We start from the raw sequence: 26,899 nt of genomic DNA, 5'->3' as shown, positions 1-26,899 counted from the left end.
ATAACACATTTAAAGTAACAATTAAAAGCCCCAGAACAAGTCATAATTAGATGGTTGGCACTTTGATAGATCTGTAGTAATTAAAATATGGAAAAGTTCTAGCTCTAAGCTGTTAACAGTGGGAAATGGAAGACTCATGTTCCTGGGAAGGCCAGACAACTGCTGAAATTTAGCATCTCTGGTAGTTTAACTGAAACATTATTACAGGTTTGAGAAAAAAAAAAAATAATTCAATCCTGGAAAAGCCTTTTCTTCACTAGAAAAGACAGAAATGACATTTCAGTGTAATGTTTACCAAAGGAAGCACTATTTCCCTGCCATGCTTCCCCACCTACATTCTGTTTTCTAAGAATCATAAAAATTAAAAGATAGAAAGAGGAACCTGAACAACTAAAAGCAAGTTTGTGGTCGGTTGCTATTGGAAATATTACTGTGTCTAGATCTAATCATTCAGAACGACCTCAAACCTAATGCACTGGTTCTTTTTCCTGTACTTATGTTAAGAAACACAAAGATTTCCTAGTTGTATCACAACAACTTCTAGGTAGGATTGCACCAAAGAGTCATTTGAGTCTTGACTCTGCAACTGCATCATAATAAAGCACCTCATCTATCCTCCACAAAACCATATTCTTAAAGTTCTGTGCTAACTGGAGTTTGGAATAAAGTAAACAAGATAAATAATTCTGTGCGTTTAAGTGATTGTGTCAGGACAGCAAACAACTGAGCTTGTACATCTTTTACAAACTGAGTCTGAGACATCTGCTTCGGATAGCGGGAATGAGGATGCACAGTGACGTGCTCTCTATCGCTGACGCGGAGAGATTGTTTGCTGCCCCAGTGTGTGCATTCAGAGTCTCTTAGTGGTTTCCTCACAGTTCAGTTTTATGTTTGAGACACAGAAAAGTTTACCATACCCTTTTCTTTCAGTGACTCAACTATACAGTGTACCTCAATACTTCTCCACTTCTCTTTGTGCCTTGTACTAGGCAATATCTGCCTTTCTACACAGGATAGTATTGTGCCTGCCCGGACACAATGCCAGTCTGAAGGCAACAGAAAGCACTGGCATTGGCAGCATGACCCTAATCAGCTCAGACCTTCTGCTGCTTGTTTCCAAGTCACCAACCCTTCTATTTCTGTACAAGCTGTATGATCTTTGATGGCATAACGTTGCTGTGTTGCTTTGCTTTCTTGGGTCTCCAGATGCTCCACATCTGTGGTCTGTCTGTTACGCTAACAACCCATTTCTTCATGTAGCTGAGGGTCACCTGATGAAAATGCACATTTTTGGGGATAGCCACAGTTGCACTCCCTGTCCACATTGGAATTTGCCTTCTTCTAACTATATAGATCCTGAACCTTAAAAGAGCATTATATTTTACTTGCATAGTACATTTCATGTTTGTCGTCATAAACAGTGATGTTTGATAGGTGCTTCTTGTTTTCAAAATGAAATAGGAAGTACTGCATTTAGAATTAAATGCACAGTAATAGTAGATAAAAACAGTGCAAAACTCAAACTCTGCCATGGGTATTATTGGCACTCAGAAACCTTACGTAAGTTTAAATGAGCAATATTATTTATATAACATAATTGCGGAGGCACTAAACACTACGCAAATACAAGAAGAGATGTATACTATTTTATCTCACAGTCAATCACAAGAAGTGGAGAGAAACACTTAAAATTCTTCTTGTGTAGAATTTAAAGCATTCTTCACGTATCACCACATTAGCCAATACATGCTGTAGAAGGTTATTCTACAGCACCAAAGAGTAGATTTATATTCCTATGCCATTAGAGTAGACATTCAATAATCCCACACAGGAGCACCCTGCATACAATGTTCTCTCTTTTACAGAAAATCTGGTTTTTGTCTGCTTTAGTAGTGACACACAGAAAAGGACAAATACCTTTCTGCTTGGGATTTCCTGATCAAAGCTGCCTGCATTCATATGACAGTGTACTGGCACAGTGATGTCACCTGCTTTTAGGACATGCCAGAATTACTGGGTATGCATAGCTGTTTTACCCAGTACTTTCTGGAATGCCTCTGACAGTGAGCACGTCCAGGGCTTCTGGAAGTGCAAGCCTGGATCAGAGCTGTTGGGCACTTACAGCAGTGTCCAGTTCAGGAATTTCAGGTATATTTGCATTTACTTTATTCAGAAAAAAAAAGTTAAATTGAAGGACAGGGTCATCATTATGTTTTTACTGTTTGTTAGTTTCAGTCACATCCAAAGTTACTTTTTTTATTTTGTATATTTCATCCACATATAAACAAGCTCAGGGTTTAACACATAGTCAGACCCATTACATACAGATGATATTATTCTCAGTGCTGCAATATTTATTTACATGCGGGCCTGCTTGCTTACATTAGTTTCAAAGCAGCTGAACGAAAAGCAAATTAACAGAAAATAGAGAAAAGTGTAAGTAAAAGAAAAGCAAGCAAAATGTTGAAGAAACTTCTTCCAGGGCACATAGCAAGACAGTGTCAATGATGAAGGTGTAAGACTCAGCAGCTCTTGGATTTGGAGCTACAAGCTCAAGCAGAATACCCTTTTATCTCTCAGCTCAAAAAATTGTAGATTCAATTAAAAATAATTTCTATTATCCCTTACCTACTGTCAGGCTTCCCACTGTATGAGTTGTTCAAAGATTTGGGTTAACCTAGCTTTCTTAGCAGTGATTCATATAAACAACAAGAAAAATCATAAACAGTAACAATTATGGTTGATATCACTTGGCGCCAGTGCCAGGAAGGGGCTGCCTGCCAAGGGGAACATTCCTCACAAGTTAGTCCTACAACGTGCTGGCAGCCAGCAGTGCCTGGAACAAATCTGACGCTCCGCTCAGTCAGGCTGCTCCCGGGGCGCCGGTGAGGCTGGGCAACACAGGGTGTTTCAGGGAGCCCCCCGGGTTGCACAGAAATAGGGGCATTTCCTCTTCATCTTCACAATGAAGGCTTTGTGAGAAGTCGAAGCCTCTTGCTACAGATTCTGGTGTAAGGCACAGGAAGAAAAATACACCCTGAGGGGTCAGGCTCTGCTTCTCAGACATTTGTTTTCATCTGTTAGCATGCCCTAAAACAAACTGTTCTCCTTTATTTAAAATGTTGTGTTTCACAGTGAGAAATATGTCAAGATTTTTAGCATCAATCCCCATGATGGTTGACAGCTAGCTCAGATGATTTTTTCAGGATGCAAAGCATATTGTAGCTTTTGGACTTACAAGCATCAGATTTTGCATTCTCTAGTAAGAAAGGCACTCATAAGAGAAGGGATAGAAAACTAAAGCAGTTTCGTGTTCAGTGGAGCTCTTTCTGGAGTCTCCAAAATGTTAAGAGTAATTTCTTTAAATCTTTGACTTCCACTGGAGAAAAATAACGAGCCTACCTTGTTGAAGGCTGAACTGCCTTTCCATTTCTGAGTACAGCATTTCCTCATATCTTTTAAATACATAGTAAGAAGTAGGAATATGCTTGCCTGGTAACTTCATATCAGATTGGGGCAGTAGATGTTACCACCATGTCACTCTACCAGATGAGTGCAGCACTTGTATGAGTGTCTGTTAAAACACTTTTTGAAGTTCAGAAAAAATTAAGTATCTTCCATCTCTTACTTGCTCATAGTAGCTGTGACCATTTTTATTTCACACTAAGCAAGCACAGAGTTCCCTATGCTGACAAGTTCAGACAATTTCAGATTCTTTGAGTCTGCCCGGCTGCATTTTCCAGGATGATTGATTATATTTGACTCTCCATGACCTTAACAGAGTATTCTAAGAACAATTTCCGTGAGTAGCTAGAAGTTGTAATTTGTTCAGTAAAATATGTCAACTTCTGCTGTTGAGGATTTAATGGAAACATATATCATGTTCTGTGATGTGTTTGATTTTAACTAAAACCAAGAAAGGCAAAAAAAAAAAAAAAGAAAATAATCCCTTTTATGTCACCATCTATCTTTCTCAAAATTTACCTGAGTTAACGATCACCATCCCAATTCAAGTCATAAGTTTAAAGATAAAGATGGGAAATCTTTTGTCAGAAGACACTAAGTATCACTGAAACTCTGTAGAGCTTAACCAGATTTAATAACCGCTTACACTTTTATTACTTTTACTTTTTGTGGTTGTTAAAATCATCAAAGGTCTTGGTTCCAACCTGACACTAAATAAGAACTGAAAGTAGAAAAAAATATTCATGAACAGGGAAGTAACTCTTCAGAAGTTCAGACACTTTAGAGCTCAAAGTAGCTCGGTTAGGGGAATGCATGACAGCGCAGCAATGGGGACCTCTCCCCATGCCCAGGTTTGGACAGAAGACCATGATGTCAAAGTGTGCTCAAAATGTGAGAGCCCATGACACAAAACTTTCTTCTACCCCGTCTCAAAACCTATTTATATGAAGCACTCTGAGCTCAGAACATGTTATTCCACGTCATTGCTCTTATTTAAGTTATGTTACCTTGGAAATCATTATATGATTTGCTGATTCCTTTCTTGGAAGGTTTTGTGATTTTTTTTTTGGTGTATTTTTTTAAGCAAGACATCAGATAACTTGTCTACATGCTTCACATGTCTTTTCCTAGAAAGGCAATTTTTAAATGTGCAAGCAATGTATTTTATATAATTAAGCACATCTATACCTCAATAAGAAAGAACAACGTATGCTGGCTGCTGTTGCAAACGTCTTTGCTAAAATGATTTCTTTGCAGTTATCAGCATCATCTTAAACACAGGAAGAGCCTTGAAGTGTGTTTTTAAGTCCTGAAAGCAGAACATTGAAAGTGTCTAGATAGAGATGTAGCCTTTTTAAGCCTAAAAAGAAGAGGATTTAAAAGGATTGAATAGCTCAATGGATTAGCAATGAAAGACAGACACTTTCACATACAAACTTGTCTGAGTTCATCCAAATTCAACAGTAACTTAGGTCGTCAAATTAAAAGAAGCTTTGGTGGTTCACTGGAAGCAAGTCTGTGGCGCTCAGCCCAGTTTCTAGAGAAAAGATACTCATCAAAAACATGCCTCTATTTGGCATTCATATTGGGTATTTCAGAAAAAAAAAAACCACAAAAAATCAAAAAAACAAAACCAACAAAAAACCTAAAATAAACAGAGCACTTCTCTTAAAATATGTGATATTAGTGGCCTAGCTAGAATACTATGTGGGAAGCACAACCTCCCTTTTTTTAGTTGTGGATATACAATGCAATCCATGAATAAAAGCAGATTTTCACAGCATTACTAATGCAGAATTTTCTAAAAACATGTAAAATATTCCACAACTGGGAAGGAGAGTCCAGGTGATTCACTACGAATTTCTCATTCCCAAACTTAAACTCTGATTATAGCATAATGCGACATCATTTTACACTGTTATTGTGGGCTTTCTTTTGTACAGTCCTTCCCCATAAAACTGGACCCAGATAAATCTGGACTCCTTTCTGTCAGGAACACTGTAGGAATGTATCATGTTTTATATGACACCGCTATCCTGCTCACAGGAGAGGCACTGATGGGCCTCAAGTGCCTGAACAGACGGTGGTGTCAAAGGCACCAAAGTTGCTCTGATGAGCCAAGACCAGAGCTGCTGGGCTGGGGGGGATCATGCAGGTCACTGCCCACCCACTGGGGCTGAGGCAGCGGGAATTCCACAAGTGATCAGGTCTCATTCATGCTCAGCAGAGCAGCCGGCAGACAAGACTCTTGCATCCAGTTACTAGCTCGACTTTCTGCATAAAAATTCTTCAGTTTCATGGGTATGAATATTTCTCCAAGTGTAAAAGACAAAGCTAGACACTGGGAAAAAAGGCACTGACTTTCTGAGAAGCTACAAATCAATATTTCCACAAACAAAAATGTGGTGCCCTTAGACAACTTCTTATATATAAGCATATGAAAATTCTAGATACGTTCATTTGGGGGTAGGCATATTGAGATCAGTAGCCCCACAAAGACAAGCAGTATTTTCAAGGAAAATAATTCTGTACACTTCTCTTCATCAAAGCACCCACACACTTGGTATTTGGTGCCCTCTATTCATGATCCACTTCTTTCAGTCTGTGTGATCAAATTAATTCTGTGCCTAGAAATCAAATAATCTCCTATGCATGTGTTATGAATACACAAATGCACACACGTTATCAGACTGTTTGCCTCTTCTGCTTTAAAAATGGGGGAGGGACAGGTCCACAGCACTCTGGCTATAAATGCTTTCTGTATATCATTGCTTGGTAAACTTGCACTCACCAAACTCAGGCTGGTGGTAAAAATAACCCTCTCTTGAAGAGCAGACTTTAATTTATCTACTAGGGTTTCCACCTGTTAACATTTTTCAGAGAGGGGCCCTGTCTGGAAATAACTCTGTATTTCATGACGAACTCAATGTGCTTTACTGGACAGAACCAAGATGTGACTCATTGCTCTGAGACGTGTAAATACTAAAGCTGTTTCAGCCGTGGAGGCATAGACTTGTCTGACAATAGACAGACATCAGTGGCAGAGCTGAAAAGAGGCCGCAAAAACATGGACTCTGAGATTTTTATTTTACCTGAAATAAATGTTGGCACTCTCAGAGTAATCTCAAGAAATAGGTCACTATGAGGAAGACATCACTGAATAGCAGCAGCTGGCTCTGGTTTCTAGAAGATAGGAGAATGTTTCCTTCAGTCTGTAGGATATCTTAGTGATCTTTAAGTCATGATTCTCTCTCCTGCTGGTCACAAGGTGTGGCAGCTCAAGAAAATTTCCTAGCAGTGTACAACAGCAAGAATCAAGAAAATCACTAGAGAGTATAGTTTAGCTGTATACAATTCAGTGAGGAAGACAGGAACCTAGAAGGAGGGGAGTTTTGACTGTTTAACAATTCAGAAGCTACACCACGACAAAGTGGAGACTGCACCAAGACATGAGCTTAACCCACATCCCTCATGCACATACTGTTTCCTACAGTTACTAGCAGTGTGACTTCATTGACACTTGCTCGGCTGGATGCACAGCAGGGGTGCAGATATCCAGCACTCATATAGAGCCAGTACAAGGTCTTAGCACCATATAAGACCAGTGTCCTACTGCGGGGTTGTGTGGTGCCAAGTCTTGTGAATTACAGTCAGTTCCTGAGTTATCCTTGAGGGGACTGATCGCTGCAGCAACCAAGGCATACTTATATAGGAATTATTAACAGATGCCTCATTTCCCCACCTTCCATCTTCTCCCCCAAAATAAGAAATAAACCGCAACCACTGTGACACACAGCAGCTGTGACAACTTTCCCAAATAAGAGATGCTACAGCTCCAGCCTGTAACATTCTGGCAAAGATACTGCTATCAAGACAGCACAGCTTTCCAAATGAGACTGTAGGCTATTCTGTCTCTGCTACTTGATGATCATTCCTGACCCTGAACTAGTCTTTAACATTGTAGGGAAACAAATTAGCAACTAAAACTTCAGAAAGAATTCAGTACTCTTTCACCGGGGCAGAGCATGTCAGCATAACAATGAACCCTGGCAAAGCTTCTTTAATAGATTAGCCTAAGAGAGAGATGCAAGCATCATATTTTTGTCAACAGAGAAAGAAAAACAGGAACAAACTGAAACATTAATGTCTCCAACGGTTATTCCCCCAAGGCTTTTCTCAGGGGCAGGAGAGTTCATTTGTGCCTGTGCCAGTGATACAGCACAGTGACAGTCAAGTGAAACAGAGGGGGAGAAGGGGATTCTTCTCCACGCAGCTTTCATACTTAGATGCATTTTTTTTCTTGTCTGAGTTATTGACAAAACAACAGAAATGCAGGTCTTTCCAAACAAACAATGCAAGAAGCTTGACTCAAGAAACTCTTGAATCCGCCTTTAGTTTCCCACAGAAAAACAGCAGCTTTATGCTTCCGGTCTGTGTGTCTTATTTTAGATTACAGAAAGTATTTCCACAGACCACTTAGTGGGATGAGAAGTTAGGATTCGATGCTACAAGATCCCAAATCTCTTTTTTCCACTAAAGTAAAAAACCATCTGGGTTGAAACCTCATAGCTTTAGTTGCTGTTAAACTGGATTTGATTTTGGTTTATAGTGATTTTTATCAGCCTGAGGCCTTCCCCTATTTTGTACATGATGGCTAGCAAGTATGCATTTACAGATTTCAGAAATATAGAACAGTACTGGCAACTACACTATATTATGTTGTTATAACAGTTGGCGGCCTTTAAGAAGAAACAGCTTGCAATAAGTATGCGCTACACTTGCAAGAAATCTGGAACAAAACATTCGGTGAGTTGTTTACACATGCTGCTAGAATCAATGGTCATTCAAAATACCCTAGTAATCTACGGATTCTGTATAACTCAGTGTCCTATGAAATTTAAATTCCAACATCCTCCTCTCTGCTGATGCGGTCCAGATAGCTTTAAGCCAGATACCGGGCTAAGTCTGTGTTTGAATAAATTACAACCAATTTCCTGAGCAAAAGACACCTGGTTCCTTCTATACTAATAGTTTTATTACGTCTGAAAGTGCCAGTTAAAACCCAAGTACAGCTGTTTAGTGGTTGTTTTGTGGGTTTGTTTGTCTTTATTTTTTAAGGAATATTCCAAGGCAGATTTATGAACATTGGTGAGAAACATTAGCATCTCCTGCTGTTACTCCTACAGTACCTGCACATTGTATACCATTCTGGGAAAGTGTTCTTCTTTTTCTGGCTCCTGAATAACTAGCAAGGCTTTAAAGAGACAGCCCTTACAAAGGTTCTCATGCTGCAAATTTCCTAACGTACTTGAACTCTTCACTGCAAGAAATTAATGAACAGTAAGAAAACACTCCTGGCTTTCACTTTCTAATCAGAATTTGCAGCAGTAGCTGTCAGAAATAGCATTTTATTTATAAACAGATAAGGTTTGAGATAGTTGCCAAGGTGCACAGAGCATTCCAAAGCCACTTCATAATCCCTTCTCAGAATCAAACTGCACTTTAAAGCAGTACTCTTAAATGTATGAATCATCTTAAACCATCAAATGACCTGACGCTTCAAAGAAATATTTGCAAAAACCACTGTAAAGATGGTTGGTTGATTCTATAGAAGTTTAGCCATTAGCTTTCCATGATCACACAGCTTTAAACTGAAATAGTAAGGGTGATGGAGCTTCCCTAACAGTTCTCAGTAAGGGAAGCACCATAGAACCTTCAAGGCCCCAACCAAAAGCAGAAATTCCTGCAGAAGTAGAGTGCATATCTATGAACTATAGCATCCTGGTCTGAAAAGCTCATTTCCCAAACTATATTAGATATTTTCTAGGAGTCACCATCTTTGAGATTATTAAGTCTCAGAAGCACTCAGAGTACCAGTAACAGCTTTTGCAACAGATCTGTAGACATTATCCACAGTATATATTGATATAGAGGAAAATTCTGAATCCCTTCAGTGGCCCATACTGGCCATTGATGAAGATTAGCCCAATGCAAACAAAATACATTAGTAAACAAGTACATTTAATGCGGACAACAGAAAGCAAGCCAGATCCTGAAAAGTAATGTAGTATTGTAATTAAGTGTAGTGTTGTAACTAAGTGTAGCATTGTAATTAAGTCTTATGATTCAAACTACTTTCTGAGATTTTAGAATTAGAGTGCTGCATTTCTGAGGTTTTGTCCCCAAAATAGATATGGGAATTAGACATATTCATTTAGTAGTTTGTATGGCATTAAATAATTAGAGAACTCAAGATCTAGTGCTCTATTAGTAGTAATAGTAAGGCTAAGAAGAAAACTTCTAAAGTTTCAGGGTCAGTGACATTGAACACTGAGATAGTGGGGATTAGAAAATTACCTAAACTGACATCATGAAAGCAGTGTTTTTCATCAGATAATAAGCACACAAAACTATGCCCCTCGAAACACCACTAAAACCTTCAAACAAGAAACACTACTGAGTGTCTGAACAAACTGTAGTCACAGGGGAAATCCTTTAAAGCTTAGTTGGCAGACACTGGGTCTTGTGGGCATGATGACATGAGCTGTCTGCATTAGTATTTTGTTTTAAAGTCTCTTCCACACCACAATGTCATGTTTAAGAGAAAGCTATAGCCTAAGAAGTACAGATGTGGGTGACAAATTTGTTTCAGACTGTGAGTTAATAGCAACTAGATTAGTTAATGGGCTAAATGGAAGTGATGATACACACAGTGCAAAGGGAGCCTGTCTCATGACCTGTCACTGAATTCCCAGTGTGGGGACTCTACGGACTCTTCGAGTATTTCTGAACAGATTAAAGGTGACTGGTTTTTTAAGGTGATTTTAAATCAGTTTTCATACATATGATTAATTTTTACTTCTTTTAAAAAATCTTTACCCCGTGTTAAACACTTTGAACTGAGAACTCATCTCATTCATGGTGAGCTGCACACCTTGGCATATTGCTCTTCCAAAATGTTACTTCAGGGCTCAGCCCATGTTATTGGAACACTGCAGATCATTTGAAATCTATGGCATTATCTGGTCTGTTCTAGCTACATGGAAAGAGTAAGCCACAGCTGGAGCTTCTGGTGTTCCTGCACAAGGTAAACTCACAAGAAAAAGGGACAAAATATATGAATGAAGATTACTCCAAGACTGAGAAAAGCAAAAATTACCGTCTCTCTTATAAGACTGGAGGTTGTACTGTTTCCTCTACATCAGTGTCTGCAGGCCTAGTTTCAGATAAAGACAAGGTCTTTGTGTCTCTGCAGATGACAACATGTAAAGAAAATAATAATTTACACTGCATTATTGACTTTTTCAGGGTAACTATATACCATTTCCACTGCAAGAAGAAATACTCGTCTTTCTGCTGGCATTCTCAGTGCCACTTGGTATGCCCAGTTAGTCAGCAAATAGAAAATTAATATTGTCCCACATGAAGTGTGCAGACATTTCCTAGAATTACTCAGGGAGGGGGCATAAATGATTTGCTAGGAAAAGTTGACAGTTCTACTCTCTACGTTGCAAGAACTCTGTAGATTGTTAGCAAATGGGTGCTGCTGCCCTGAAATGCAGTTGATACAATTCCTGTCGGAGTTTAAACGTATTGAAGGGGATATGCTCACTTTTCAGGAGAATGCTAATAGCAGTTTTGCAATGGTAATAAACTATTGTTACCAAAAGACACGTTGGAATGTCACAGACAATATAAATTCTGTCTCAGAGGCTCATATGAGCTGCTTGTCATCTCCTGGAGTGTCTGAAAGCTCTGGAGACTTTGGAAGATGTTCTGGAAGATGTTAAAACTTGCCAAACATGCTCATGACTGAATGGATATTCCACAACTTCCATCATAGTTATAAAACCTTCCATAAATTACTTATTCCTCTGTGGCTCTTCACAAAGGTACCTCGTGCACATCAACCTCTATGCAGTTTGCTAATCATTTCACTGCAAAAAGGGTGAACTAGCAGAGATTGCACTACATTTTACCATATCCCTGCTTATTGTGGTCAAACACTGTTGATCACATCTATAGCTGAGCTAGTATCTGCAACTGGTATAGCAGAAGCAATTTATTCCCTGCAACAGGTTGGATTTAAACAGACTAAGCAATGTTCAGAGTGTTTATGCACACAGTCCAAGGGCAGCTCCTGCTCTGTTTCACAGCTTCTTTGCAATATCTAGGAGCTCCTCTGGACTGTCAAGAGTTTATGTCTAGACTGAATATGTTTGGGAATAATGTGCATGTACCTAACATATAATTTGGTTGCATTAATTCTGCAAGTTTCTTCAAAATGAAAAATCTCTGGTAAGGCTGAAATGGGAAAAAAGTTTGTGGATTATTTGCCAGGTCACATAAGTTCTTTGAAGTTCAGGGGTAAATTCCTTGCTCTATTAAAATATGTGTGAATTCTGCTACTTAATTCAGTGAGACGAGGATTTCAGTAAAGATATTTCCTTGCACGCTTAGGACTTGGATAAAATTTTGCAAAGTTGGGATAAGTACTTAGGAAATCTGAGCCAAACCATAGCTTACATAAATTATGGAAGACTGAGGTATGAGCTCCGCTTTTATGTGTGCATATACAATTAGTAGCTAATATTAAGTATTCTCCTGCATGTTAAAACTTTCCTATAACCATTTGAAAGACATGCAGTCTTACAATAGTATAATTTACATAGAGTAAATAAATCTTCCCCATGTAAGGAAGTTATGACTATGCCAAACATTTCAAGAATGGAAGTGTGAAGGAAAAGAGATTGTCAAGATATCAGTAGTATCACATCATCTCTTTCTGGAGTCTAATATCTAAAGTTAAGAATTCAAGAGAATAGATCTCGGCTGTGTATATTACTGGAGCTAGAAAAGAAAAAGGAATCAGCTTAGAATATCCAGAATCAGCAGAAGAGAACCAATGGCATACGCAGGTGCTAATTCAGTGCTGTATCCAAGACCACTGGCTAAAACCCATAATGGCATCAAACTGGGAAGCTAACTCTGAAACCATCTCTCAGCACATCTGAGTGCATTAACAGTAAGGCAACCAACATTCAATTGAGTAACTACTGTGTCCATGTCAAATCACATAAAATAATAGCACATAGAAACAGTCCTCTCAGATGGCTCAAAAAGACCCATTCACAGACTAAGCCTAAAAATATTACTCAGTAATTTCCAGGTTCTATTAAAGAATGAAAAATGTTTATATTTAAATAGTCTCAGTTCCCTCCTTTCTAAAATAAGGACTCATTTCATGCCAATCTCAGAATAGAGCACTACACATTAGCTAATATCTAACGCATCCTTTAAAAAAAATGTAGTGGTGAATGAACTTTCAAAGGGCATCAATAGATATAAATAATACCAATACTTGCAGAGAAAGCAGAACATCCACAAATAGGGAGATCGATCTACCAGGAGATAAACTGATATTAGAATTACTGCTATACAATACTTTCAGTTACTTAATAATACTAATTTTTGGTAGCAAAAAGATAGGAGAATTCACTGTTGATAATTTCAAATTGTTATATATTTCTTATAGACTACAAGGGGAGTTTTGCTAGCTCAGCAGTTTTGTAAGTCCAAATACTTCTGAATGTCATTTTGCCAGTATGTGAATCACACAGACTGTAAAAAAGGGCTACCCTGCTGGGATTTTCATATGTAGTGGAATGTGTGCATCTAAATTCTGACCCAGCATGTAATAATTCATGGCAGAAAGGAGCTTGCTCAACCTATCAGGTTACAAGAAAAGTAACAGAAGTTCACTGCCACATTACACAGGTGTAACACCAGCAAACAAACAAAGCCAAAAAAAAACCCCAAACAGACTCCACCTTGGGTGGGAACTCTTCAGTAGGGTTTCTTACACCTTCCTCTACAAGTGTCAGGATTGGCCACAATCTGATTGGACTTGACAGGTCAGTGGTCTGATATATATGACAACTGCTACCTTCCTATAAAAAGTCTGTGTGAATATTTGTGCTCCTAACAAAACATAAATAGGAAGTACTTTCTACTACTTATATCAAATAAAAGTATCTTTGTCTGCCTCTGGAATACTAAGAAGTCTGAACTCACGGTGACTGTAGGGTGCTACCTGGGAATGAAAACAGAGAAAAGAGAAACAGCCTGGAGATTTTAATGAAGCTCTGGAGCACCCCATGCATATGGAAACATTTGCAGTACAATTAGCAGTAGTGCCAGATTACCTCTTCTTACTGTAAAAGCTGACCATGGTAACTGCAAGAAAATACATTCCTGAGGTGTCAGCTGCCCTCTCTTTAATTTTGCAGGCCAGAAGTGCAGTCCTACCTTGTTTCCCATATACTGCTCTCCTTGAAATTCAGCCTACTGAGAGCAGAGGGGTGAACAGTACAGTAGAAAGAAACAAAACTCCTTCGATTCTAGATGGGGTGGGATAGTCATATACTGGATATGGAGGGAAGAAGCACAGTTCTCCATCCTGCAGCACTATCAGTTGCATGGTTAATTCCCTGGAATGTTTCTGCAATGTCCATACATTAAAACGTAAGGTGAAAGTAAGCTGTAACTTAAGAGTATTTAACATATTTTATTACAGGCTCAAAGCTGATTCTAGGCCATTATCACCATTTTAAATGTAACTCAATTTACTTTTGCATGTACTTTTAAGTTATTTTGTTCTCAATTAAAAAATAATAATATCATAATGGCTACTTCTTTCCTTAGGACTACTTTTTCTTTTTTTTTTTTTTTTTCTCTCAGCTTGTCCCAGAGTTGAATCTTTCCAAATGAATGTCGTTGTTATCATTGTTGTCGTCTTCTTCTTCAAGCCTGGGACACTATGAACAGGTGCTGAGCAGAATTCTCTACATAGCTCTTCTGTGACAAGGCACCTCAACCCTTGGCCTCTGGCACCTGTTGTTCTTTTTGTCCTGCATTTACCAGGGAGTTCTCTTCCTGCTCCCAGCATGTCCACATTCCTCCTTGTTCTACTCCTGGGCCTTCCAAGTTCTTGCCTTTATGCAGCTCCTAGGATTCCAATCCTGGAGAGACCCTAAGCAGAATCTAAGCTACATATATTCTGCATATTGGGGTTTTTGTGGGTCAGGTGTTTTTTGGGAGCTTTTTGGTTGATTGGTTTTTATTGCAGTCTTATTTGCTCTTTTCCTAATGTTCTGTCAGAGAGACAAGCCAAGGTTAGGCCTGGGTTGCACCACTACTGCTTCCCACTTTATGGGCAATGGAGAGGGCAGAACGGCAGCAACCAGGCTGGAGTGTTGACACTTCCTCCTTCCCTCTGCAGTGGTGCAGACCACTGCATGATTCAGTGTGATCTGTGGGATTTCACTGCAAAGGCCACAGTCTCGCACTCACAGGGTTTGTTTCAAGCAAACCCACGAACCACGATTCTCTTTGTACTTCAGATATTAAACCGATGTTGATCTTGTATTTTGTGACTAGACAACTAAAAGGAGAACCAGACTCCAGTGTCCAATAGTGAAGGTTACTCTGTTGTCCCCAGGATTCTCTCAGTTGCAAGATTCAGAAAGCAACTGTGCTGAGGTGACAGAGTTTGTAGCCATCAAGTACAACTACCCCTCAGAAACACATTGCCTGTACTGAGCTTTACTGACCACAGCTAGTGCAGCAGAGAGCCTTCCCTGCTTTTAGTCACATTTGGAAATACACTTAGTGATATTATTTTTAACTCTTTCTGAAAACTATAGAAGCACTGTTTTTTTACAGGAGCTAAAGGAAGCTGATGTCCCAAGGGTTTGGTGCTATGGGTGCAGTAACTGTATCAAGTCAGATGTGGCAGGATTTCTTAAAATATTTTTCTTCAGTTTAAACCCATATTCTTTCTCTCCTTTACTATTACTTCGAAATTAAAACACAGAGGACATGTTTCCTTTGCCAAAAGGAAATCTATGCTCACCTTCATTTCAGAGACACAATAAGATCTCCTCCCTTCATGAAAGCTCTCAGATACTCTCAGTCCTGTCTGTAGAATGCTTATATAATTTTCCCACAACAATTTTTCTCTCTGTCTCAGTCCTTTATTCAGAGTCTGCTTTCTTTGCCTCATTTTCAGATCTAATTTTCCCTGTGTTTCTATTGCATTAAAGTCTCTCTGCGCTCTCTCCCAGTTTCTAGGAGAAAATCAAACCTAATTAAAGACACGTGGAATTTTTAGGCTAGACACACTTAGAAACTGGAAAGAAAACAGGTTTGCATGAAGCCATGGAGGTTGTTTCCAGGCTTCTTTTATTTGGAACAGAGATACCACAAGTTTACTGCCACTTTACATTAAGGAGATGCAAGGATTATATATCACAAGGAGTGTCATAAGCATGAAAATAAGGTGCATGAGAGTATGCAAATGGGTATCTTCAGTATATGTACATTTTTTTCTTACAGGTCATGTTTTGAGTACTAAAAGCACGTGTGGCAGTTAGAGGTTTGTCCAGCAGGCAGTCTCTGCCACGTGACCAAGACGCAAGCTGCCCATGCCATGACCTGGCCCACAGTTGTGTCCCTTGGATCACTGTGTGCATGGTCATCCACAGGGTCAGGACATGATGATGCAGGCTGTGTTCTGTTTTCTCTCACATTATCACTAACTTTTAAATAGTAACAGTGCTCTGTTTATACAATATATATCTTTGTTGTAACAGATACAAGTCAATTCTAGCAGAAGAAAAGCTCACACACAAGAGAGGAAGTAACAGCAACAGCAGATAATGAGTTACTTTTGTCTTGCTCATCCTTACCCGGAAGTTTCTCATTACACTGACACCAATTTTGGTCCTTCTTTCTTGATCTGAAGTGTTAGAGCAGAATAATTTTACAGGAACAACATAAAGATGTACAGAGTCAGACCATGTGTGTCATCTGGGATACTATCCCAGCTCTGACAGTGGTCAACAGCAGGTGTCCATGAATAAAATAACAATTTCCAAAGTATGCATGGTCAGCCAAAAAATCTAAAGCTGAGGATCTTCTCAAGCCAGAAATAGTGTCTCCATGTTTAACAGACCCTGATGGAATCACCTACTCTGAATTTGTTCAAATAGCTTTTGAACATGTTGGACTCTTGAACTTTGTTCCATTTAAACATTTGGAATTAATAACATCTCTTTATGATGATAGTTAAAATTTATCTCCACTGAAGTTATAAGCACTTAACATTCAGAACCTCTTATTTTGTCATTTACAGCTATGGATAGCACATTTGGTTGGTTTGTTTGTTTTGTGGGTTTTTGTTTGTTTATGTTTTGTTTGTTTGTGTTTTTTAAAATTTCCAACTAAAGACTGAGCAGTTTAAGCATGTACTGTGAGGGAGAGTATTTTACATTTTTGCAAAATGTTTTTTGAACTTCATTATCATGGAAGGTGAAAAGTGGAACCAAATCAGGCATTAGGGTTTAAGCCTTCTGAGGGGTAAAGTACATTTTTCAAGCAGCAGCCAAAGCAATGACAACCTGTAGAATAAAGTACAAAAATCTTCAGTTAGACAGGAACAACGTTACCAAAGTTGCAACATTTCCTATTTCAGACAGCTCTGAAAGCTAATGGTGTAATTTAGTGGCACTCCTGTCAACTCTTTCCCTGATGGCACATTAGCTGTATCACTATGACTCAACTTCAACATTACAATCCTAATTTGAGAGACTTGTCACTTGATTTTTGGGAGTCCTTCACATTACAACTTGTACATGGTATCTTTATTTTGGTGGTAGTAGTAGAGGAAACACAGGAAGGCACACTAGAAGTTGTTTAGAATCTGCAGGGATAAATGTTGATGCTTTTGCCTAATGACATATAAATAATATACTTTCACATATACCACCATAATATACCACCCCAAAGGAAAGTAAAATTCAATTTTTATTGAGACAACAAAGTCAGTTTCAGAAGTTTGAAACTCTGCAATCAAATCTCTTTTGCTAAATGAAAACATGATACTTCCTCCTTTAGGCAGCTTGAAAAGAAAAACAGAATCTTCCGTCTCCACCTTAATCTCAAGAGTGTCCCAGGACAAGCAGCATCCTATCTCTACCACAGCCATTCTAGCCTGAGCTATTTTTCTAGAAGATGCCCATCTCTTTCACAATGAGTAAGGGAAAGCAGCCTACAAATTATTTTCTGAGGGAAACCCCATGGGCAAGACTGCTTGAAGGAAAAGGGGCCCAAGAGAGCTGGATTGCATTCAGAGATTGCTTCTTCCATGCTCAGGATCAGAGCATCCCCACACGTAGGAAGTCGAGGAAGGGAGCCAGAAGGCCTGCGTGGTTGAATAGGGATCTGTTGGGTATGCTCAAGCAGAAGAGGCGAGTTTACAGGTCATGGAAGCAGGGACTGGCCACTTGGGAGGAATATAAGGCTGCTGTTAGAGGATGCAGGAAGGCAGCTAGGGTAGCCAAGGCCTCCTTAGAATTACAGCTGGCGAGAGGGGTCAAGGACAGCAAGAAGAACTTTTTCAAATACATAGCAGATAAAACTAATACCAGAGGCAATGTAGGCCCACTGATGAATGAGGTGGGTGCCCTGGTGGCAGAAGACACAGAGAAGGCAGAATTGCTGAATGCCGCCTTTGTCTCTGTCTACTCCGCTGGAGGATGTCCTGGGGAACCCTGTACCCCTGAGACCCCGGATGAAGCCAGGTTAATGGAGGAGTTTGCTTTAGTCGATGAGGACTGGGTTAGGGAACAATTAAGTAGTCTGGACGTCCATAAATCCATGGGTCCAGATGGGATGCATCCGCGGGTGCTGAGGGAGCTGGCTGAAGTCATTGCTAGACCGCTATCCATCATTTTTGCCAAGTCTTGGGAAACGGGAGAGGTGCCCGAGGATTGGAGGAAAGCAAATGTCACTCCAGTCTTTAAAAAGGGCAAGAAGGAGGACCCGGGTAATTATAGACCGGTCAGCCTCACCTCTGTCCCTGGGAAAGTAATGGAACAGCTTATCCTTGGTGCCATCTCAAGGCACATCAGGGATAAGAGGGTCATTAGGGGCAGTCAGCATGGCTTTACCAAGGGGAAGTCATGCTTGACCAACCTCATAGCCTTTTATGAGAATGTAACAAGGTGGATGGATGATGGCAGAGCGGTGGATGTGGTCTACCTTGACTTCAGTAAAGCCTTTGACACAGTCCCTCACAGCTAAATTGAGGAGGTGTGGTCTCGACAATAGAGTAGTGAGGTGGGTTGCAAACTGGCTTAAAGAGAGAAGCCAGAGAGTGGTGGTCAATGGTGCGGAGTCCAGTTGGAGGCCAGTATCTAGTGGAGTGCCTCAGGGGTCAGTACTGGGGCCAATATTATTCAATATATTCATTAATGATTTAGACGAGGGAATTGAGTGTTCTATCAGCAAGTTTGCTGATGACACTAAGCTGGGAGGAGTGGCTGACACGCCAGAAGGCTGTGCCGCCATCCAGCGGGACCTGGACAGGCTGGAGAGTTGGGCGGGGGATAATCTGATGGAATTTAACAAGGGAAAGTGTAGAGTCCTGCATCTGGGCAGGAACAATCCCAAGTTCCAGTATAGGTTGGGGCATGACCTATTAGAGAGCAGTGTAGGGGAAAGGGACCTGGGGGTCCTGGTGGACAACAGGATGACCATGAGCCAGCACTGTGCCCTTGTGGCCAGGAAGGCCAATGGCATCCTTGGGTGTATTACAAGGGGGGTGGTCAGTAGATCGAGAGAGGTCCTCCTTCCCCTCTACTCCGCCCTGGTGAGACCCCATCTGGAATATTGTGTTCAGTTCTGGGCCCCTCAGTTCAAGAAGGACAGGGAACTGCTGGAGAGGGTCCAGCGTAGGGCAACAAAGATGATTAAGGGAGTGGAGCATCTCCCTTATGAAGAAAGGCTGAGGGAGCTGGGGCTCTTTAGTTTGGAGAAGAGGAGACTGAGGGGTGACCTTATTAATGTTTATAAATATATAAAGGGTGAGTGCCATGAGGATGGAGTCAGGCTCTTCTCAGTGGCAAACAATGATAGGACAAGGGGCAATGGGATCAAGCTGGAACACAAGAGGTTCCACTTAAATTTGAGAAAGAACTTCTTCTCAGTGAGGGTAACAGAGCACTGGAACAGGCTGCCCAGGGAGGTTGTGGAGTCTCCTTCCCTGGAGACATTCAAAGCCCGCCTGGACACATTCCTGTGCGACCTCACCTAGGCGTTCCTGCTCCAGCAGGGGGATTGGACTAGATGATCTTTTGAGGTCCCTTCCAATCCCAAACATACTGTGATACTGTGATACTGTGATACTGTGATAAAATGCCCACCTCCATAAGAAGGCTTTTCTAATGGCATTTCAATTCATAGGACATTGGCTTCACTTTCCTTGTTTCTAAAAGCCAGATTTATCCTCTTCCTATCAAAAGATCATAAATCTTGTCTATAAAGCAGCAAATAAGGGCACCAATACTTACAAAGTGTTCTGTAAACTGTTCTTAGCAGTAGAACAGGTTGCCCAGAGAGGTTGTGGAGTCTCCTTCTCTGGAGACATTCAAAATCTGCCTGGACACACTCCTGTGTGATCTGCTCTGGGTGAACCTGCTTTAGCAGGTGGGTTGGACTAGATGATCTCCAGAGGTCTCTTCCAATCCCAACCATTCTGTGATTCTGTAAACAGTGACTCATGAGAAAAGTGAACCACTACTCTGTCAGACTTGCCCTTGCTGGCTTGACTATGTGATCCTTTGGTCTGTAGGCCACTGCTTCCCTGCATGCCTGGCTGACATGCAGCTACCGCTGCTTATGGAACTCAGAAGCCTCAAAAATCTGCAAAAGCTAAATACAAGTGAATCTACCAGCTAGTAGTTAAAATCTGTTGATTCTCTACTTTTTTAGGGCTTTCTTAAAAGGTCTTCCTTCTGTTAAATGTATAGTAAAGGCTCCTGTTAAGCCTTCAAATAAAGTTTTGTAGAATGTGGGTCTAAATATTGATTAATTTAGTTCTGTTTGGAGAGTCTGATCTGGCAGAACTTCAACCAGACCTAGTAGTCAGCTCCACCAATCTTCTCACAAGTGTTCTTGTGAGTTTTCCTCAGAAATCTGCAAACCTAACAGTTTGGTATTGGCAGACTTCAGATACACATTTGGATTTGGGGTAAAAGTGCACTACTACATACTGAAAAATGGAATGGAAAAAAAATAACTGCACTTCTCTTGTTCAGGCCCTAGGCAGTTAAAATTCAACAATGCTTCTTTCTGCTGTCACAGCATTTGTACTTCATTCCTTTTTTCTGACTAAAGCACTACAGCAGTTACCTTTCTGAACAAATTCCAAGAAGCTCATGTACTCCCAGCTATTTTGCCCCTTGCTTCACTGAGGATGGCTTCCCAGGCTACTACGCCTGCTTCTCTTCTCCCATATTTGGAAGTTGGCCTGCAGCACAGAGATCCCTTGTGGGTTTCTGTTTAAATTCCAGAGTCACTGTTGCACATTACCATTTCCTTCAGCTGATGTAAATCAAATACAGTATGAGTGAAAAATGTGAGCATAGGCTTGGCTAACTGCTTTGCAAAGGAAACTGTAACGAATGCAGAAAGTTTGTCTCAGGAGAAAATGTTTCAAAAGGGCAGCATGCTTTGCAGTGTGACATTCCTGGGGCTATCGACCCTCATTTGGCAGCAGTCTGCAGACACTTTTCCACTGTGTACCACAATTGTTTGGCAATGCTGATAGAGTATGCAACAGTAAGGAATGACACACACATGCCTGGCATCAGGGGCATTTTCCTATACACATAACCCAAAACCTAAATAGGAATTTAATTTCACCCTTGAAATTTTGGGGCATCTGCAGAAAACTTAGTAGCTCTTAATTTTTGCTTCTCATCTTCCAGCAGCTCCAAGACAGCAGAACCCAAATATGTCCTAGTTTCAGAAAAATGTTAAAATTTTTATTAAACAAGTGTTATTTTTTGTCAGTGGACTGAATACACTGAATCGTATGGAACATAATACTTTAAATAGGAATGACGTTAAAATATTTCAATAGAACTAATAGTTTATGGCAAGGGTCCTTTAGGACAGGGTTTACGAACCTCTCATCCCTATCTCTGAACACTCACATGAGTAATCTAACCTGTGTAAGGAGGCAAAGATCCATCCTGCTGACACTTGATCCCTTCAGGAAAGAGAAAAAAAAAAAAAAAGGGGGGGGGGGGGAAGATCTTCTCTATGTGTAAGAGATTCACAATTTAATTCTTAATAGCTATGAATCTAGCTATAGAGAAGACTAAGAGAAAGATTTTAAGGTTTTCAGTACACTTTAAAAGACTGTAAAACAAACCTTACAGACATAATGTGTCATGAGGACAGCTTTTTCAAGCTCAGAAGTGGATCAATGTAATTCTTCCCTTCGCAGCAGAATAAAACTCTCACTACAGTTCTCATGATCTTTAAACCTATGAGTGGCACAGTGTTGAATACACACTGTCCTTTCTGTGACAGCACTGCATTTTTATGAGGAGCAGAGAACAAAATGTATACATTCACAGAGAAATCTTACAATGAGTCCTACTGAATTTTCTGCAAGTACAAAGTCCAATTATGTGAAAATAACTGTCGGTTCAGGATCTCAGGACAGGAAGAAGGAAGTATTTTTCTACGAGGTTAATTTTCTTTCTCTATTGTAATTACTTGAAGCTCATCTGAGGTCTGGGACACTAGAAGAGTTTTAGTCAAGATGAGTTAATGAATATGGCACAGATAAGAAACTCAAAAATATGTCACTGTGATTTAATCTGTGGATTTGTATTTCCACTGCATGTGGAAGGAGTTTATACATACAGATGTATAAATGTGGTGCTATCTAGCAATTTTATTAAAGTACTGCCTAATTTGGTCATTTAGTGCTTGCTGATGGCACTAAACTCAGATACCTACTAATATAAAGCTACAAACCTTTAGAATGCACACTAAATAAGATAATTATCTAAGCCATAAAGAATCTATGAAAGAGTTAAGATCTTAATGATTAGCCAGTAAAAAAGCAATTACACACATGCACATATTCAAAGAATTCATTATTACTAAATATAGTATTATTTAATTATAGCTAGTAGCTTTTTCAAAAGCCTTGGCCAGTCCAAAGGCTTTGGTTTTGTGGTGAACTGGAATGTACACAAAATTGCATAAATCCCTCAGCCTGTTAATTCTGCAGTGGGGATATAAATAATTTATGAGACTCCAAACCAGCAAAACACTTAAATTTTCAGACTAATCTTACACTTACCAACACGCACGCACTTTATTACTTTAGTAAGGCAAATTCAGCATGAGGAACTATGAGGAAAGGAGTTGATACATACAAGCACCCAGTAGTATGGGGTGGGGGGGGGCGAAAAAGCCTGCAGAGATGAAACAGGCACTGATAAATATATACACAAACAATGCAAGTATTGCATAGGGGATCTTAGAGGCTGATTTGGATACAGGGGTCCTTGAAATTGAATTGAACATGCAAAAAAACCTTAAGCACTGACTGAATATAAAGATGTGCTTTTTCAAGGCAGATAAAAAAATTCAGAACTTACTGTAGGCATCTCAACAGAGGTATCTGTACATTTCAGTGCCAACTAAACCAGCAAAGCTTAAACTGGTCAACAAGAGTGATTTAAACCAACCTTTCCCTTTTTAAGGAAATGCACAAAGAACATATAGGAAGTCAGTTACCATATCTCAGCTGGTAGATGCAGTAGCTCTGTAAACTGCTTGATCACAACAGTCTTAACGCTCCCCAAAAGCATGTTCTTAGAAAAGAATCATGGTGCAGCAAAGGCTGTTTAAAGCTGATTTCCAGCATCCACACCAAGTTTCACATTCTTAACTTAAACTCCTTTAACATCCTCAGTTCATTCGCCTCCATTTCTGTGTGTCCATGTGTAGACATTACCATAAATATTAACCAAAATCACCAGTGGTAAAATGAATGTATAGACTGTTAAAATGGCCAACTACTGTGAATAAAGCACTTAGATTGTTTACCAGTCATTTATATTGACAAACTCTCAGCCAGCATACATATACTCAGAATACAAGCATACATCTCTCATTGCCTAAAAATGTTATTTAAAAGAACACTGCTGTAACAAATGGGATACTTGGTGGGATATATAAGAATAGTTTTATCAATTATTTTTTGTTTTAGTGGTACTCATCTATACAATCACAGAGTCAAGCTCCTGAAAACTACTTCTTGTTTTTTGAAAAACCAAACTCTATTGTAGGTTCATAGTAATGTTGTCAGAAGACTAGAAAGACTTCTTGTTTGCATTTACTGTGAGTAAACTGTCTAATTTTAACTACACCTACACTATCATACATATTTTACATAGATGTGAAAATGTATTCTCATGTGGAATCTTTCAGAAGAAAAGTAGGAAAATCTGTTTTTTAAACCTCATTCCTAGTTAGCAATTTCTAGAATAAGCATTAATACACACACACACATTTAATAAGCTCATTTTTAGTTTCTACATGTTTTATGTTCTTAAAAACATTCCTTGAATTGTCTTAATTGTTGTGATATTCTACAATAAACACTTAAGAATGCAGCACAGCTAATACATTGGGTTCAGAGCAGTTGGCACAGTAAGATGACGAAAATATAAACTATTAACCCATTTGTACGTTTGGTTTCCCAGTAGGTGCTACAAAGCTGTGTAGAACTTCTAGCAAGAAACTCCTTGAGGCAGACAGTGAATTGGTAGCAGCATTCTCTGAAGATCTAAGCCCCACTATGTTTTATCGCTGCAGCTACAGAAGGACAGCTAGGAACCCAGTAGTGTTGTATGATGAAGTTCGTATTCAGGAGGTGGACGACAATTGTGATTCAATTTTTCTAGTCCTAATAGGGTGGTTCCATCTAGCTCAGATAGCGACTGATGATGAGTCAGTGTAGAAAAATCCTGAAGTGTTGGTCGCATTATAGTTTCTAGAACACAGCCAGCCAAGACCCAAAACTAAACAGAACCTAACCTAGTCTCATGGCAGAAGTCATCTTTACAACGGCAAGGCACACGGGCAGACTACAATAGTGAAGTTACACTGTCATACCTCCTTAGTAACCTGCTCTATCTTTCCTCTAAGTTGTCATCTCTTAAGTGTGAAATGTATTATTTCTGTGTCAGTCATCTACACACTAGACCTATCAATATAGTAATATCATTCTACAAGAAACTTCTAACAAACTTAAAATTAGCGTTTAAGGCAAACATAACATAAAAAGGAAAGAGTGTCCTTTTTTTGTTTTATAACAGATTCATCTAATTATCCAGTGCTTACTCCTTAGATTACCCAACGTTAATGGCTCAATAATAGAGAAGTGCAGAATACATTGACCTTGTTCACTGACCTTGTTTTACTGGCCTGTGTTCACTGATCAACAGTAGCCTCCAGTGTTCCAGAAGCTCATAAAAAGAGACTCAAATCATTACATTTTGACATATGCTTAAACCTACATAGGGTCAAGACAATAATGCAATCCACTTTATGCAATATATTGATATGGCATTTCTGCAAACTTTCTCAGGCAGCTAATCAGGTGTTAGTCAGAAAAGCGAAAAGTGGGTACAATCAAGGAATAACATGAGGTAATTCTAGGGAAAAGTGATTAATCACAGCCAAGTGCCTACAAAACCTAATCCTTCTCTGCTGTGGTACCCAATACTGAAAAGAAGTACTCTCAAATGAAGGTCCGTGCTTAGAGCTATTAGTAACCAGACACATGCACTTCAATGAAGTATTAGTACTAGCAAAACACCTTGTAATTGCAGACAACTGCAAGCTGGCAAAGCTCTCACCACTTGCAGCTGCAGTGCCATGTACCCTGACCACCAGACACAGACGTCTCCGAAAGATACTGTAGAAGAAGCTGCACTGCAGCTACATTGCTTGTAAGCACACAGTGTTATCTCTTTTTCTCCTAAAGCCTATTACTTCTGTATTCATGCATCTCACTTACTTCAGTGGAAAAGAGGATTTATTTGCTTCATTAAAAGACTTCATTATGTGTCAGAAAAGGATAATTTGTTATTTGATCATCTGGGACTGAAAGACACTAAAGCCCTAAAGTCAGTGGAGAGTTTTGTAAGCAGAAGAGTCTGCTGACATTAAGTTCTTTGCAGAACTGGGTTTAACTGGACTCAACTGAGTTCTCATGAAATAGTAAAAGACACGGAAAGAATGTCTTAAAAAGGTAATGCTTTCATTCTAACCCCTTCAGCTTACTTGAGATGCTAGTCATCACTGTAGTGCTAATAATAGATACTGCTTCTTAACAATACTAGGATTTCGAGCATGTGGAAAGGAAAGGAGGTTCACTATCTCTTTAATTCTCAGTGGGGGGATCCATTGTTGTGTGTATAATACCATACTGGAAGAGGACAAAAGAATTCATACATTTCTACCTTGGGCTCAATAAATGGAAAATATTGTCATCAAATCTATCATTACTTTCTAACCATCTGTTAGGACCTGTATAAACTAGAGAAGCAACCTCACAGTAGCAGCACAATTAATGTACAATTACAGACTGAATAGGGCAAAAAAAGCTGATTTTTTTAAAAAAGTACTTACTGCAAAGCTGTTAGTCATATGACATCAGTGCGACAGATCTGAATACTGCAAAGGAAAGATAAAACGCTGTAAGGGTGGTACTTAAAAACAAACAAACAAACAACAGTACTACATGTATTGCTGTTACTTGCATGGATTTTTGCCAGATGAGGCCTCAAAAATTAGGTAGCCACAGCAATAGCAGGCAGAGAATTTCAGTGATGGGCCTGCAGTAGTCATGTAGTACAGAAAACAAAAATTCATTTTTGCGTGGGCAAAAAATACAGCAATATAACCCCAAAAGTGGAACAAACTCTTAACATCAACACACCCCCAAATACAAACACACATATTTTGGCCCTGTAGATGAGTAAAATTTCGGAAGGCTACCAAAAATGTCCATCTGTTCTTATTTTATTTTGCCTGTAGTAACTATATCTGTTAGAGCCATGACAACCTTTATAATGATCAGATAACTTTTTTTTCTTTAAAACCTATGCATGTACATGAATATTTTAGCCAGAACTTGGTATCAAGATCCCACACTTAAAGCAATTACTTTTAATCAGAGAACTTAGCTTATGTGCAAGTCCCACAAATGAATAAATACACAGTTTATTAAGTTTGCACACTTACACAAAACAGATTTTTGTAGATCATTAGTTGATAACATGGACTAATTACTTTTTGTAATTCCCAGCTCCTGCACATTACTATTGTGAAGGATTTTTATGTGTGGTCATTATTACTGATCCATAGTATGCTAAAGAGGCACTGCTGGGAATGCATATACTAGAAACTGTAAGTACAATGCTATATAGCCAATATCTACCAACATAAAATACTCTTACGGTACACAGTTCAAGTGACTTAATACAAACATTGC

The 26,899-nt window shown here is 39.4% G+C and overlaps 1 long non-coding RNA gene across 2 annotated transcripts in view; it reads right to left on the bottom strand.

Annotated features, from left to right (window-relative positions):
* Positions 1–26,899, bottom strand: part of LOC136104474 (uncharacterized) — a 120,517-nt gene that overhangs the window by 92,185 nt on the left and 1,433 nt on the right. The window contains exons 2-4 of one of the 2 annotated variants that reach the window (XR_010651765.2): positions 26,035–26,079; positions 24,812–24,866; positions 15,677–16,925 (exon numbers count right to left, since the gene is read on the bottom strand). This is a non-coding gene — a long non-coding RNA (uncharacterized lncRNA). Of the gene's footprint in view, positions 1–15,676; positions 16,926–24,811; positions 24,867–26,034; positions 26,080–26,899 lie in introns of those variants that run through there. The other variant, XR_011740284.1, reaches the window with a different exon arrangement.

Source organism: Patagioenas fasciata, chromosome 8, assembly GCF_037038585.1.
Source record: "Patagioenas fasciata isolate bPatFas1 chromosome 8, bPatFas1.hap1, whole genome shotgun sequence".
Classification (NCBI taxonomy): domain Eukaryota; kingdom Metazoa; phylum Chordata; class Aves; order Columbiformes; family Columbidae; genus Patagioenas; species Patagioenas fasciata.
Note: the sequence above shows the minus strand (reverse complement) of the source record. Positions and strands in the feature narration are given on the sequence as shown.